The sequence below is a fragment of the Triturus cristatus genome, chromosome 8 (assembly GCF_964204655.1).
Source record: "Triturus cristatus chromosome 8, aTriCri1.1, whole genome shotgun sequence".
NCBI lineage: Eukaryota > Metazoa > Chordata > Amphibia > Caudata > Salamandridae > Triturus > Triturus cristatus.
The window spans coordinates 1267507647-1267517819 of NC_140591.1; positions in this window are offsets into that span (position 1 = coordinate 1267507647).

The window sequence follows — 10173 nt, forward strand, 5'->3', positions numbered from 1 at the left end:
AACATTCAGGAGACAACACCGCGCCTCCGGCTGCATAGCAATGCCCGTCACCTCCCCCATCACTGCATGGACTCTCCTCCAAAATTCCATGATGACACCACATTCCCAAATGATATGCAGGAAAGTACCCACCATACCACAGCCCCTCCTACATAAGCCGTCCTCAGAGAATCCCATATGAACCAGCCTTGGCCCCGTCACATAAATTCTATGGAGTATTTTGAGCTGCACCAGCCTCAGACGTGATGGGATCGCGACCTCCTTAGGAGAGGAAACAGCAGACTGCCAATCCTCGTCATCCAGCTCAAGTCAGTCCCTAGTCCACTGGTCCCGCAACCCCAACAGCGTATCCGCCCGAACATTTATCAATTTCTTATAGATGAGAGAGATCGTGCTCTCTGGCATATGGCCATCGAGGATCCGGTCCTCCAAAGGAGAGGACTCAGGCACCTTCTCACCTTCTACGAGGACTGACCGCAGGGCATGACGCACCTGAACGTAGCGAAAGAACTCGGATGTCCCCAACTCATACTCCTTCTGCAACTCTTCAAAGGACTTCACCCTCCCCTTAATCAGCACATCTCCAACCCTGGAAATACCGATCAAGTCCCATTTATCAAAAACTTTCGTATGCCAAAGCCTACCCAATTTTTCAGATTCAAACAACGGGGTAGCAAGGGTGAGCCTTTCCTTCCAGCCCAGCGAGTCAGTCGCCAACTTCCACACACGCACCGCCACCCCAGTGGGCCCCGTGAGGGACGAGTCCAGGGACCGCGAGTACAACGCTCTATGATAATTACCGCCGCGCAGCAACCATCTGTCCATGGCGTAACCGGGGCTGAGGGCCGGGCCATAGAAACCATGATTAATCGCGCTCAACTGGGTGGCCCAATAATAGCGTAGAATGTCTGGAAGCGCAATACCCCCGTCGTACCCTGGAAGCGTCAACTTAGCAATCGCTATCCGCGGCCGCCCATCCCACAACAACAATCGTTGGAGGCTTTCGACCTCCCGAAAGTAACTGGCCGGTCCCCAATCGAGAGTATTCTGCAAGGCATAGAGGAACCGGGGAAGAGACATCATTTTGAACAAGGCGGCTCGCCCGACGAGGGAGAGCGGCAGCCTCCGCCAGCCCTCAACATCCCGCCGCAAACGCGCCAAGGGGGGGAGCAGGTTCCTCTCATATCGGAAAGTGGAATCCGTGGAGATAAAAATCCCCAGGTACACGAAGCCCTGCTGAGCGATCTGGATCGAGCAAGTTCGCGGGACAGGTGGAACATCGCCACTCAGAACATATAGATACGATTTACTCCAATTGATGACGAGACCCGAGTTCCTACCAAAAGACGTCAGAACGTCACAGACCACTATAAGCGAGTTCTTGGGCGAGGCAAGATATAACAGGATGTCATCGGCATATAGCGAAATGCGGTCCTCGTGCTCGGGCGACCATCTAAGTCCACGTATATCCGGGTGCCAGCGTATCCACGCCGCCAGCGGCTCGAGGGCGAGGGCGAACAACAAAGGCGACAGGGGGCAACCCTGCCGAGTGCCCCTCCCAAGCTGAAACGGAGTCGACGCCCGCCCATTTACCACAACACTCGCAAGGGGACCCTCATATAGCAACCTCACCCAGCTCACAAAACCAGGGCCAAAGCCGAACTTGGCAAGCACAGCCCACAAATATGCCCATTCCACCGTATCAAAGGCCATCGTGGCATCAAGAGACGCCACAATAGCTGGTTCTCGCAGCGTGCTCGCCCTGGCAATCACACCATGAAGGCGCCGAAGGTTTAACGCAGTGTTACGGTGCGGAATAAAACCGGATTGATCCGGGTGGATCAAGTCTCCAAGCACCCTGACCAAGTGGCCCGCCAGAATTTTAGCCAGAATCTTCGGCTCAGCATTAAGGAGTGATATAGGCCGATAGGAGGCACACTTATCTCGGGGTTTACCATCCTTGTGTATCACAACAATCGTCGCCAGTCGCTGATCCAACGGGAGGGTCCCACTCCCCCGCGCCTCCACAAACATGGCGCGCAGGTGAGGGGCAACCCTATCCGGAAACAGCTTATACAGGTCAATCGGCAAGCCATTAGGGCCCGAGGCCTTGCCCGAGTTCAGCGCGCGGATAGCACCCGCCACCTCATCAACCGTTATATCTCCATCGAGATCATCTCTATCTACGTCAGAAAGGCAGGGCAAAGCGATATCACGCAGGAGGTCAAGCGAATCCTCGGTCGGCCTATCCGAAACTGAGGCATAAACCATACGGAAATAATCCGAAAAACACTGTACTATCCTCTCAGGGTCTACAACCACCTCTCCCCCCTCTCTCGTCAGCTCCGGCACCACTCTATTAACCCGTTCTTTTTTGTCCAGCCAAGCTAAGAGCTTCCCGGCCTTGTCACTAACATCATACAAGCGGCCCTGCTGTTCCCTACTGAGGGTCTTGGCGGCATTCGTCACCAGGTCCTTATATTCGGCTTGCTTCAAGCTCAGTTCATGCAGTGAGGCCTCTGTAACCTCCCCTTCTAGCGCCCCCTCTAAAGCCGCGATCTCCTCCTCAACCTGCATAACCTCGCCATCTCTCCGCCGCTTGGCTGCCACTACCAAGGAGAGGGCCTCTCCTCTAAGCACGGTCTTAAATGCTTCCCACAACGACACGGCCGAGTCAACGGATCCCTGGTTGTCCTTAAAAAAGTTATCAACTGTCTTCAACAGCGCACTGCGCATCTTGGGGTCACGAAAGTACCAGGGGTTAATAGGAGCAACCCTGCCCCCTCCCTCGCGGCCGACGTCCAGCCGGACCCACACTGGCGAATGATCCGATATGCCCCGCGCCATATGCCTGGCCTCAGATACCAATGAGGCGTGAGCAGCCAGAGTGAGCAGGTAATCAATCCTAGAGAGGCTACCATGCGCCCCGGAGTGGAAGGTGTATTGGCTCTGTGTGGGGTGCCGGAGCCTCCAGCAGTCTACCAGGCCGAGTGTGTCTAGAAAGTCTGGAAGCCACTTCTGAGCCCCCCCGGTGTCTCTGGGCGGGTACCTATCCAGCAGCCCAGAGCCGACAGCATTGAAGTCACCCCCCACCACTAGCATACCCTCCGGGAGGTCCAACAAGGCCCTACCCAGATCTGTAAACTTGGAGGCCTGCAGGGCAGGAGGGACATAGACCGAAACTAAAACCAAAGTTCTTCCTTCCCACCTCCCCGCCACCACCACAAACCACCCCCTATCATCAACAATGGTGGAGTTCACCTCGAACGGTAGTGAAGCTCTAACTAGGATGCCCACACCCCTGGATCCGGAGGAGAATCCCGAGTGAGCTATGAATTTGTAACCTTTCCTATTAAGAGCATAGCAAGTATTACCTATAAGGTGTGTCTCCTGCAGTAGGGCCACATCCGGCAAAGACCGTTTCAAGAACTGCAAGACTATCCCCCGCTTAATGCGATCCCCCAAACCATTAACATTCCAGCTAAGAACACTTAAACCCCTACCCCCCATCCCCACACACAGAGAGGCCCACCCCACACCCGAAGAGCCACCATGGAACAATCCTGACAATGATGACTACGCCTTGCAGAAACAAACCCCCCAACAACAAACCCAAAATCCCAACTATCCCCCCCACCCTGCACCCCTGCTGCAGCTTACAAAGCCCCCCCAACTTGCAGTGTGCCTGTCGCCCTACCAAAACCAAAATCTACAAAAAGTACCCTGAGGGAGGAAAGAGCTCCCATCGTCCTCCCGCAACCCTCCGCATTTGCTGCAATCAGTTCAAGTCATTATCTAGAACCAAATCAAGTCAGTACGGCTCCAAAGGCATCAACCTTGCCCATCCCGGCCACTGTCCCCGTCTGCAGCAGCGTCCTCGCCAGTCCGTCGTCGGGGCAAAGCGTCCAGCCATTCATCGGCCATAGCAGGCGACTCAAAGAAGAAAGTCCGGTCTTCGTACACCACACGTAATCTGGCAGGGAAAAGCATGGCATACTTCAGGTCCCTCTCCCAAAGCCGTCTCTTCACCCCCAGGAAACCCTGCCTTTGCTTTTGCACCAGCTGGGTGAAGTCAGGATAGAAACTCACCGACGCATTCTGAAAAGGGAACGGGCCCATCACCCGCGATGCTTGCAGGATAGCGTCCCGATCTCGGAAGTGAAAGAGCCGGGCGACAATCGGTCTCGGTGGAGCTCCCACCTTGGGCCTCCCACCCGGCACTCTGTGAGCTCGCTCAACTGCGAAAAACTTCCCAAGGCCCTTAGGCTTCAGATGGTTAAGCACCAAGTCCTCCACGATCAGGTCTACAGAAATCTCGTCCGAGGACTCCGGGACCCCGATAATGCGCACGTTGTTGCGCCTGGCCCGGCTCTCAAAGTCCTCGAGCCTACGGGCGGAGAGGTCACTCTCGGCCCGCAGCTTACGAACCTCAGTCTGAAGTTCCGAGACATCATCAGCGAGGCCCGTGGTCTTGAGATCAAGAGTTTTAACCCGTTCATTAGTGTTGCCCAAATCCGCGCGGATCAGGTTAACGTCCACCAAGATGGTATCCACTTTGTGCGCCAGGGCATCAAACTGTCTCCCAATCGAAGCCTGCATCCCTTCGAGCGCGCCCATGACATCCTGCAACGAGGGCTCCGAGGCCGAGGGTGAGGCAGCCTTCTGTACATCCGGCGACTGGCTCGATCCACCAGGCGACCCCTTCTGCTGGGCATAGCGGTCCATATTATTGGCTTGAGTATAGGCTCCCCGCCTGGTAGCCTTGGATTTCAGCCGATCCACCTCCGCTTTACCCGACATGTCTGGCACCAAGCAGGCCGGTGCAAAAAGACGGCCCTCTCTCAGTAAGAGGGATCAGGAGAAATCAGTTCTGCAATAGCCCGGCAGAGTAGGGCGCAGAGCGTCCAGAGGATAATAAAGCAGCCGAAAGCACTCCCGGGCCAAGGCAGACAAAGGGCGAGAAAGTGAAAGTGAAAGGACGGGGACCTCCGTCCGACAGTTCACACCTCGCCTGGCCGCTGTTGTTCAATTAGAGGTCGGGCATCCTGCCAACGCCAGCCCCTGGCATCCCTCGGAGATAGGCCTCAATCTTCCGCCGTGCATAACTCCGGTTCCCGGTGGGCGATCCGAAATCGGGCAGCATCAATCGCCTCCATAACGAGTCATCTGCAAGATGCCGTGCATATAACACAGGATTAAAGACAGGATAGTCGACGGAGGGCGCGTGGGTCTCGGGAGCTCAAAGCTCACGCGGCCATCTTGGTCAAGCGCTAGGCTCCTCTGAGAATGATTTTTTGACCGTTCCACAGCAGGTCCTGTTTTTTACTGGCCACTGCGAAGATGGCTTCGGTATGCTGTAATCTCAGAGGCTTGCATATTATGGGGCGTGGTGTAGCCTTATTTGATGTTCTGTAGGCTGGAACTCTGTAAGCCTTGTCTAGCTCCAACGGCAGGTCAAAGTTAGTAAGTTTAGGGATCATGTCCTGTATGAAAGCAATGCATGACCCACTTTTCTCCTCTTCACCCTCGGCGACCCCTAGTATTCTAATGTTCCCCCTCCAGTTGCGGTCGTCTAATTCTGCTGTTTGTCTTCGGAGCATTGCTGTCGTTTTGGAAAGTTCTAGCAAGGCCTTGTTTGCCTTTTGCTCGCTATCCTCCACATCACTCACCCTCTGTTCAACTTCTGTTAGTCTATTGTTCGCTGCATGTATGCCCGCTCTGAATGCAGCCATTTCCAGCTGGATAGCATCCGTGGTTTGCTTGGTCGATTTTGCTAGGTCATGTACTTCCGCCAGTTTTTTTAAATCCATGTCAAGCGTCCTGTTGATGTCTGGTCTTTGTTTGATAGGGGATTCCAGAGGGTCACTCTTATTCTTTTTGGGCTGCTGCGTAAGTTTCCCGTCATTACCAGCCATAGCTACCAGCCCTCTTTTCTCCTGCTGTAGGCTGAGCCTTCCTGTAACCTTCCGCTCTATGGTTGGTTCCCTTGTGATCCTCCCTTGTTGGCACAAATATCGCTTTGGTCTCTCCTCGGTTTTGGCACAGTTTTCTGAGCCGCTGGGCTGATGTTGGGCTTGGCGTTCTTGGCGTCTGTGCTTCCACCAAAGAGCTCTGGACCACTCTGTATGATGGGTTTGAGCCGGCTGGCCTGCGCAAGTGAGCTGGTTGCTGTTATTCTTTAGACCACATTGATCTATATATTATATTATTGAGGCTTGGTTGGTACTAGTTCTTCCACGTTATGCACCCCCCTGAGTGTTGAATCGCCACGCTCACCTTGAACATATCTTATTTAGCCCTTTATTTACTCTTAAAACACTGTTGCGCTTTACCTAGGCATGCGCTACTATGTTATTATCTTTGGCCGCGATGGAAAAAGTTTGGGTCTTCCAAACTCTGTGAGGTTTGTATGAGTCACTATGGGGGCTTGTCCTTAGCTTGCTCGTTTACCAGTATTCAGCATGCGGCGTTTTTTTATTATTTTCAATCCGCTCTGTGGCTGAGGTATATTATTGATGACTTTCTTTCATTTTCACTGCGGTTGTTACTTTCCGATTTCCCCCTTGCGCTAGACTCCTCAGTCTCTGATCTCTTTAGGCTAGGTTGTGTTGGTCATCCGCTGTATGCTTCCAAGAGCTATAAGATGTCGCAAAATCCCCCGCTCTGCTGACGTGCGCTGGCCAGGAGCTTGTACAGCCCAATTTGCTTGTCTGGCGTAAACTAAGATGGCGGCACAACAGTATGAGGCGGCGGCTCCCGCTAAATTGCGCTCTTTCGATTTCGTTTCTCTTTTTAATTTTGCACACACACAAACTCGTTAGTTCACGTTCATCGTGGCACACGTTAGGCAAAACCCGTGCTTGCGCTTTACCCTAAGTTGCACCGTTCACTATTTCGCTGATCCTTTGTCGTGTCACTGTTACTCCCGTCGCACTTCAGCTGCACTCCCAGTATATGCCGAGTTGTTTGTCAGCTCTCTCAAGACGGCGGCCCCCATCCCCAGTTTGTTTCGCTCTGGGATGTTTATCGATCTTCTTCCCCCCCCCCCGGGCTCTTACAGTGAGTACCGTTATCTCCGCGAAACTTCAAGGGAGGCCCCCAGCACTAAGCTTAGATGAGCTAGCTGCTGGTCTCTCTGCGAGCGTGGTTAATCTTTCGCAGTCGGCCTGCGATTCAGGTATCGGTAAGGGGGTTTCACTTTGCGGGCATCATCTTGGATCTTCTTTCTCCTTGGCACCGGGTGTTTTCTTCTTCACTGATTTCCTTCTCTCAGTTGGTGGGCTGGTTCTTTATAAACGGATCAGCTTCTCCCCCGATCATTCCGACGTCCTTTGGTATGTTTTTTTTTCTGTTTCATCAGCACATGTGAGTTCTTTTATGTTGCTCGCTCCCAGGTTCGGCGGAGCCACGCCCGTAAGATAGATAATTTAAACTTGCGGATGTACCACATGTCTACGAAACTGGACAAACACGCCCTACGTCTGGGCGAGGCCGAAACGAGAATCTCCGACACGGAAGATGGCCTGCAACAAGTATCAGCCAAAACTTTTGACATGGCGAAAGTACTCGCCGCTATCCAAGCAAACAACGAGGACTTGGAAGCCCGCTCACGGCGCAATAATCTAAGAATTACAGGCCTGCCAGAGTCCACCAATACGGGTCACCTGGAGCCATATATAGAATCCCTACTACAATCCATATTTGGAGCTGAACATCTCTCACCAGTACTGATCGTAGAGCGTGCGCACCGCTCCCTGGCTCCCCTGGCCCCCACACGGGGCTCCCCCGCGTCCCATAATCGCACGTTTGCTGAACTATCGGGACCGGGATACCATCTTATGCCTCGCCAGCGAAAAGGGGTCCATCACTCACGAAAGTAACTCCTTAGCTTTCTATCAAGACTTTACAGCTGCAGTGCAAGCCTCAAAGAAAGAGTATCAAGCAGTAAACCGTCTCCTGATAGCTGAAAAAGTTCCAAATGCAATGCTCTACCCAGCGAGACTACGTATTGAGTTGAAAGGAAAATCCAAAATCTTTGCCACTCCAAAGTAAGCGATAGACTATGCCAAAACCCTTAAGCGCAGGCATCGGAACACATCCAACCAGGCGGACGACAATCCAGACGATTCTTCACAAGGGACTGCAGAATAAATACTCCTGGGGTCTGTAGCGGAACTATGCTGATATGAATCCTGCTGACTCTCCGGCACGCGGCATGCTGGCTGGTGCCATCTCTCCTCATCTCATGGCAGACCCGAATCGAACTGTGATCATGATCAATGCAAGATCAGATAAGATTTGATTGTTATTCAACCCCTCTCTCTTCCTAAACATGTACCTTACCATTCTTGCTTAGTATGTTATACTTTAAGGGCGGGAAGCGGTACACTTCCAACTACCTTTCTTATTTTTTTGTCCGCCTCCTGCTACGATAAGGAGGTTATTGCACCTCAGCATTCCCCCATGGATATTCCCCACTACTGTTTCTGTTCCATCATGTTTGCCCACTGAGTACTGGTTTGGGGGGGGGGTTGGGATGGCTTTGGTGAGTTGGGGATGCTGAAGTGGGTGGGAGGTGGTTTTGGGGGAGAGAAGGTGGTGGGGGGTGTTCATATGGCTAATAGTACCAAAGATGTCAGAACAAATGCTATGACGATGCTATCTAATGTAATCGTGACATGTAAAATGCTTTATGCGCACATATGCCACACGTAGATCATGTGACACTCTCCTGCTTATCTAATAAATTCGACGAAGGGGGGGAAATTAGAGAGAGGGGAAAGGAAAAGGGCCGAAACATGTTGGTATTTTAGAGAGGGTATATTTGAATAAATGTAATTTAAAAAAAATCCCACTTAATTTCACAATTTTATCTTATACCCCAGGTACACTAGGAATAAAAATAGAGTTTGGGTATACCTGTAGGTATTTTTAATATCACTCATCTGGTTCCCTGCATAACCAGTCAATACTTTATATAAGAACTCCCATAACATCTTTGGTTGAGTCCGCCCAGGTAGTACCATCTTACCTGGGTGTGGAAAGATGCCAATGATGAAGCATGTCACTATTAGTGAGTGAGGCGTCTTCTCCAATATCTTTGGATATCCCAACACCCAGAGTGGTTATGTACCAGTACAAACCATTTTGTCGGGTTCTTCCTTTCCCCCCTCTCTCTAATTTCCCCCCTTCGACGAATTTATTCGATAATCTGTTTATCCATTTGGAGAACAGGAAACAGCAGCTGCCTTTTGTGATATTATAGTACCTGGGAGATTGCAACTGAGGTGCTTCTCTCACTCTCCTTTGTGATAAACACTCTCCTGCTTAACATGGAATGTAAGGGGGCTCAACTCTCCCCCAAAAATACGGCAGATACTCGCGTACTTCGACAGACATGAGGTACAAATTGCACTGATTCAGGAAACACATCTGACAGGTCACACCGAAGCAAATATCGGGGCACAATGGGCAGGTTACAGGCTGTCCTCCTCTTACTCTGCTTACACCAGAGGCGTACTCACCCTCATCAAGAAAAGCCTTCCTTTTACTGAGATCCGACGCTGTAATGACGATGCTGGCCACTATGCCATTACACATGGCAAACTTGAGGGGTAATTAGTTACTATAGTGAAAGTACATGGTCCTAATACAGATGACCCAGAGTTCTTTGAACGCACACTCTCAATTTTACGAACATGGCCCTAGGCAACTATAATCTTGGGGGGGCGACCTGAACACCCATCTCGATCCCAGCAAAGACAAATCTAGTGGCATAGGGGGTCATGCACCAAACGCAGCCAGAAAAATTAATAACGGGATGGCTGAACTTAGTCTGACAGACGTGTGGCGGTTGCATAACACTAACAGACTGGAGGGCACTCTCATCTCCACGGTCTACGGCAGCTGGTCGAGGCTAGACTATTGGCTGCCAAGCTAGACCGCTGCATCCTGGGTAACAGAGGTTGAGAGCTTACCCCACACGCTATCAGATCATAATCCGGTTAAACTTTGGCTGCGCATCCCGTGCACTATTAGTTGACAATTTACATGGTGTTTTAACTCTGAAGCACTACTAGATCCGCTATACACCAACACGATCCGAGAAGCCATCACACAATACTTCGAGTTAAACACGGGACCAGTTGACAGCGTCGCTATACTATGGGAGGC